This window comes from Oncorhynchus gorbuscha, linkage group LG17 (assembly GCF_021184085.1).
Source record: "Oncorhynchus gorbuscha isolate QuinsamMale2020 ecotype Even-year linkage group LG17, OgorEven_v1.0, whole genome shotgun sequence".
Taxonomy (NCBI): Eukaryota; Metazoa; Chordata; class Actinopteri; order Salmoniformes; family Salmonidae; genus Oncorhynchus; species Oncorhynchus gorbuscha.
The window spans coordinates 25,223,302-25,230,014 of record NC_060189.1 but is presented as its reverse complement, the minus strand read 5'-3'; the positions used below and the strand labels follow the sequence as shown (position 1 = coordinate 25,230,014).

Here is a 6,713-nt window from a genome sequence, read left to right as displayed (position 1 = left end):
CTAGCTGGGGCCTGGCGCCGTGGGGAGGGCAGGCAGGCAGAGGCAGGACACACATTTCACAAACAGATCAGTCCACCAGCCCTGAGTGGCCCTGATGGAGGGATGGGATGGGGAGATCCAGGTGGTGTTTTTCCTGTTGTAGAGGATGAGCGGTTGACTGGCCGTGTGCCTGGACTCTCAGTGACCGGTAGCCTGGCCACAACCATCCCCAGTTGTTGAAAGTGGGCAGTAGAGGAGGAGGAGGGGGGTTTAGACAGTGTGCGCTTGGGGTAATCGTTACTCAATCTGAAGCCTGTGCTGTTGCATTGTAATCCTGATGCTAAACTTCCCATTAGCCCATCTGGGACCCCCAACCCCACACCCCCTGCAAGACAAACACACACTCGCCAGGGTTGTGGTGGTTGTGTGCTAGAAGTGTGCCTGGCTGTCCCCAGATCACCTGCTGGGGAGCATGTCCAGCCAGATCACATTAAAGACCTGCTAAAGGAATGTCCCCAACTCCCCAGCACTGCCCTGCCCAGTCCCCTGACCTACTGGTCACTGGTGATCCCCTGTTAATATTCCACACACACACGTCTGTCTCTGGGGACTGGTCCCTCTGCCCCCCTCTGGGGCTGCTGATAATTCAAGTCAAACATGATGTCTCGCTTGTTTGTCACACTTAGTGTTTCATTCGGTCAGGGTGGGCAGGGTCAATGTCCTAACCTTGTAAGATATCAATGGCACACTGTGTTTATAGGACAATCAACTCAGTTTGAACAAGTTAATTTAAAAAACATTCGACAGAGATAAAGTGAATGAATTTCTGGACTCCTATTTGGTTGTGTTTCGGGGGTGCACTAGATAGATTTGATGATGTTCAGGTGTAAATGAGGGAAGGGAGGTGCAACAGTATGCTTCTTGTTTACTCCGTCTGCCTCCTAACACCCCCCCCCCCAGCGCTTCTTCTCCTCCTGCTCCCTTCTCCCCAGTGTGCCCCCCATCCCCCACTGGGTCTGCGCTGTGTCAGTGTGCCACTAATTAAGGACTCTTAAAGCTATGGCCTACACTCATTAGTAAACTGTAGCATCCTTACTGTCCAGGGAGGAGGAGGAGGAGGAGGGGGGCCCCAAACTCAACAGCTGATTCAATTTGAGGACCTGCTGTCACCTGTGGCAAACACTTCTGCTGGGGTCCATAAGGTCATGAAGAACAACTATTGCGTTAAAATATGTATTTATTTGACATTGTTTTTTCTTTTTGTTATTGTGGTCTTCTTCCATCCAGATTAGTAGCATGTATTATCATGTATGTTTCTCATGAAAACTGCTCCTTCCAAAGAAAATACTGGACCAATGCTGGAGCTTGTTGAGGGCTCGCTCGTTCGTTTTATTTCATTGTGCTGTTATCTTTTGTTCAGTTTTCACTGCCTATTCAAATTGACTACGGCAGCGTTAATCAGAGTTGCATGTTGTTGTCACCCGATTCATGTGGGAACTGTTGGTCAGATCTTTTAGGTGTTGCCATTGTTGTCGCTATTGTTCTGGTTGTTACGATCCAACACTCCTCCTCCCTCTCCCCCAACGTTCAGCTGCCCCTCCACTTGCCGCTTTGTTTCATCCTTTTTAATGGAAACTAAGAACTAAACAAATGGGTGTGTTGTTGTTTATGAAAGTAGGCCAAACAACGGCTGACAAACAAGAGGGGTAGTTGTAGGTCAGTACGGCACAAGCCATGCGTCAGAGAGGGCAGGCTGTCGTCGGTCGGCCACAATAGACAATAACATGAGCTACATGCACGCTCCCCCTCTGAGAGGATGTAGACTGGGCACATACACGTCATCAACAGACTGATTACCAACAAGTCAACATAACTCCGAATACGAGGGATCACAACCACACATAATCCACAAATATACCAACAACAAAAAACTCCCGGGCTGGATACTTTGGATTATATTGTGGCAAATAGAATGGAAATATAAAGTGCAATTGAAATTAGAAACACTCACGTTAAGGTGACAGTTAAATCAGACTGTGATACCAATTCTTGGTTTACAGTCTGAAACAACAAAGCACTGCAAGAAAACCTAGCTTCCCTACAAAGCCAGAGCGTTGAATAAAATGTCAACTTAATGTACGGTCTGTCGGTGCGGTTGGCACCTTCAGTGGGTGGAAATATGAGACCAGAGGAAAGTATTATTTACCCCGACTTGTTGGTGCACCGGTACTGCCGTTGATATTTCTATCACCTGTTACATGAGTAAAACCATTGTAAACGACACCTGCATCACGTGCCTTAGGTCTGCAACAATCTTGATTGCCACACAGAGACCCACGTTTTGATGTCCATTTAATAATACTTTCCTGTGGATATTTTGACTCAAATTTCGACCGACTGAAGGACAAGCCCCGCAGATAATTGGCAGAGTAAGTTCAAATATAGATTTTATTCAACATTCGTGACAGACAAAGGACGTTTCGGTCTCTATGCCTACACATTTACATTTAAGTCATTTAGCAGACGCTCTTATCCAGAGCGACTTACACAACGGAAGGCGTCGCCCCAATTGATACTAAGGTGACAGCTACACTAACTGCTTCTACTCACCCAATGTACAAAGATCTTGTTGATAATTGGCATGTTCCAGGACTCCATATCTGAGTTGTTTGACACTTTGTTTCATTTTTCAGTTGACCTGGAGGTTAGGATCTTCATCATCGCAACCAAGAGGGACTTGACCTCCGTGACTCCTAGATGCTTCTGAAACTACCCCAATAACCTGTCGCAGATCGTTCGCTCCACTCACCAAGGAGTTAATCAATCAAAGACCAACACAAGCACTTCAATTCATCTGTTTTATTCATCTGTGAAACAACAATCTTTTCCTATGAGTGAATAAGGCATTATCCCTACTGTCCAGAAGCAGCAGCCCATGATTGAAGTACAGGTGTGACTAATTACCTTGTTATTACAGGAAGCAATCTCATTGGTTAATTGAATGTCCCTACCTGTATTTAAACCCCCCTGTTTTTGTGTTTTAGGTGACCACCCACAGGAAGTCATGATGTCTGGCATGGTGGACCCGTTGTGCAGCTATGCTTGGTGAGAGCAAATGGATTTTGTGTTGAAAGATTATAATGGAGAAAACGGCACCTGCCTGCTGGACTTCCTGTGCCCCTTTTCATTTCATGTTGGTTTTGTATTTGTGATTTCAATTAGCTGGGTTTTTAAAGTCAAATAATGGAAATGGAGTAACTGATAAGTGGAGGCAAAGTATGGATAACTCAATGAATTGATGGTTAACATTTTGAAATGTTTAATGGAGAAAGCCATGCCTTAAAAAATACATTTTTAAAACTGGTCCACTGTTGTCTGTCTCTAGCCTACTTCACGCTGCCTGCTCAACCTAGATCCTGCTCAACCTAGATCCTTTTTCACCTCGTGACATACACCGAGACTCCATCCTTTGGTAAAAACCTCTGGGGGATCAGCCATCAGCAGGCTATAGAGGCCCAGTTCAGACAGGTCTTGAATCAGGGGCTGAATACCCCAGGTTACAGAAGGAGGGGATTGGACTGAAAACTGTTTCAACTAGGGGGTGCTGGAGGACTGTGGGAGGGTTCCCAAATGTATAGAATGCCTACCGTATTTATTGAACTTCATTCATTGGTTATGTTTCAGCATGTATGGCACCTCATACTGACACTGTATCAGTAAAGGGATTACGAAAGTGGCCTACTACTCTATACTATAATAGATAGCAATCAGTATTGAAAATACAACAATAAAACCCAATACCCTCTAACTGCACTATTAAACAGCAATAATGGACAGCCGTGTGTATGTCAACAGCAGTGGAGACTGACCTGTTATGAGTGGGCAACGCTAGAGCCCACAATACATTTCTTTGTACACCTCATTTAATCATAATGGATACAATTGTTTTTAAACACCCCCAGTCCCCTCCCTTTCCCCTATGCCCCCCCCCCTCTCTTCCTACCCCCCACCCCACCCCATCCATGGCATAATACCTCGGGTGACACACACACAACAGATGCCCCCTGACGCTCACACACACAAGCGGGCACGTGATTCAGGAGCCTGCGGCCACAGGCCCACCAGCCTCATGGCATTGTGTTCCCCCTGGGCAGGCAGGCTGCCCCCGGCCTGCCTAAATACCCTTTTGTCTGGGGTGGGATAATAACTGGTGGCCAAGCCGCTGGTATGGCACATGTGCGGCTTCTCAGCCCTAATTTTTGGCCCAAACAGGTGGGTAGGGGAGGGGAGGGAAGAGGCTGCATCTGTCCCTATACCCAACGACTCCCTCGCCTCACCCAGCCCAGCCCCAGCTACCACCCCATAAGGTCTCACGAGAGAGGGAGGCAAACCAGAGACAAACAGGTGGAGGGGAATGGGGGGATTAGAAGAGGTAGATGGAAGACATTGGAAAACTGTCAAATAGGCCTTGTAAGTAAGATTTCACTATTCTTGTAAGATTTCACTTGAATCAGACCAGTACCCCTAAGCCATATTAAATGCTTGGCCTTCAGTAAGTGATGCCCTGTTGTCTTGTCTGGGCTCAGTGGCCTGTCATACTGGCTCATAGACCCAGAGAACATGAGACAGATACTATACATGACATGTCAATGTGTTTGTTGGCTCCGCTTCCAAGCCAAAACACTGGCGTATTTATGCAGTGGGAATAGAGTCGGCTGGAACGGAGAACTAATTGAGAAAACAAAAGCCAAAAAGGGCGGGAGTTTGATGAGCTGATGAGGAACACATATAATTTATTAAATGTTGTAAAGTGGAATGGGACTCATCTTTTTGGATGTTTATTACATTTGTATTTGATTTATTACATATTTATTGTGTTGTTTCTGTAATAAAATGCATATACTAATGTGTTTATGTGCCTTTATCAAAAAGACTTCCATCAGTTAGTTATATTAATATCTGTGCCTGGTTTAGCCTACCATAACTACACCTGGCTGAGCCTCTGCAAGCATTATGCTGGTGACTGGTTATGGTCTGCTGTGGTGTGGTGTGGGTAGGCCCAGTAGGACATTGGTTCTGAATCCAGCAGTAGTGTTGGATGGGCCAAGGAGGGTAAGAGGAGGGCAGAGCAGTAAGATAATTGGGAGCAGAGTGGAGTGGAGCAGGGCAGGCAGACTGGGCTCTCCTCATTCTGTCTAATTCTCTCTTAGCTCAGCAGCATGGAGGACCTGGACCTGCTTGGGTTACAGCTGACAGTATTGTGACAGCTGGAGCAGCTTCTCCTGATCCTGCACTGTAAAATAAAAAAAATGAAATTAGTCTAGGTGTCCTGGAGGTGGGGACAGGGTCTGAAGGGAGGGATGTGAGGAACAATGTTGATGGAAGTGGTCTCTCTCTTTGTTTCCTCCATTCTCCTTTGACCTTCTGCTCTTATACGGGTTGCCAAAATGCACTGTTCTATATCCAGCCTCAATAATCTGACCCTATTCATAGGTTGCACGTTTCATCACAATAATGTTTTTAACATTTGTTTTAGGACTAATGCCCAGCTGAACATTCTACTCAATGCAGTCTCAATGGGCGCTGATGAAGATTTTGTCTAAAGAGCATTACTGTGGCTTGGAAACACAGGATATTTCAAAAGGCAGCCTGGTCTCATAGACTAGACATAACATAGTAAATGTAAATCCGGGACACTCAAATTAGGCTGAAAGAACCTAAAGGTCAAGGACAACTTTAGCATTTTAGCCAATTAGCAACTTTGGAACTACTTACTACTTTTTAGCTAATTTGCAACTACTTAGCATAGTAACTAACCCTTCCCCTATCCCCTATCCCTTTAAAATAACTCCTAACCCTTATCCCCTAGCCTAGCTCACATTAGCCACCTAGCTAACGTTAGCCACAACAAATTGGCATTCGTAACATATCATACATTTAGCAAATTTGTAATATATTGTACAAAATTATCAACAAAATACAAAATGGATGGTGGACATCCGCAAATGAATTACATACCATATGAAATATAACATATTATACTAATTGGTGTTACGAATTTATATTTACTCTGTAATGTCTACCCCTGAGTCCAGGTTGCAAAGAAGGAGTAATTAGTAGGACAAGATTTTGTCATCATTGTGATGTCTCCAGATTGACATTAGATGCAGTATAACTTTAGCCAGCTCGCTAAGATTGAGGGGAGAGCGCCAAAAATTGTGACCAAGTGACAGAGGTGCAACCCATGAATTCTCTCTCAACCATAGTAAACAGTAAAACTGGCCTTGGAACAGTGCTTTGGGTAACTTACCCCCTACACCACGAGAACACAATGCAACCTTGAATGAGGGATCAAATTTCTCCTGCCTTTGATCAAGATAATGAGGTGGTCCCGTGAAGGGCTTAGTCACCTTTTCTCCTAACAATTCAATGCAATCTGAGCATTTGTGGACGTATTATGAAGTAGGCCTACAGAACAAGAAACAGAGTTGAATAAACAGTGAGAGGGGCTTGGAGGACAGCAAGTCCTTTCCTTTCCCTTATCATGTGCCCACATTGATAACAATAACCTCTCAATGAATGTGAGATTTTCATCTTGAACCAAAGAATAAGTGAAAAGGCTCTGATCTGAGTGGAAAAGTGGATAAGTATTGGTGTTCTAGAATTTCAGTGAAAAAAGTTATGCTTTCGCTTCCCGTAATAGATATTCAAAGCACGTTGGGTGCATAGTTGTG

General features: G+C 44.9%; 1 long non-coding RNA gene across 1 annotated transcript; it reads left to right on the top strand.

Annotated features, from left to right (window-relative positions):
• Window positions 1-350: 350 nt before the first annotated feature.
• LOC124002049 lies at window positions 351-4,860 on the top strand. The gene is made up of 3 exons (XR_006832906.1): window positions 351-2,929; window positions 3,024-3,084; window positions 3,365-4,860. It is a non-coding gene; the product is annotated as an uncharacterized LOC124002049 (long non-coding RNA).
• The last annotated feature ends 1,853 nt before the right edge of the window (window positions 4,861-6,713 follow it).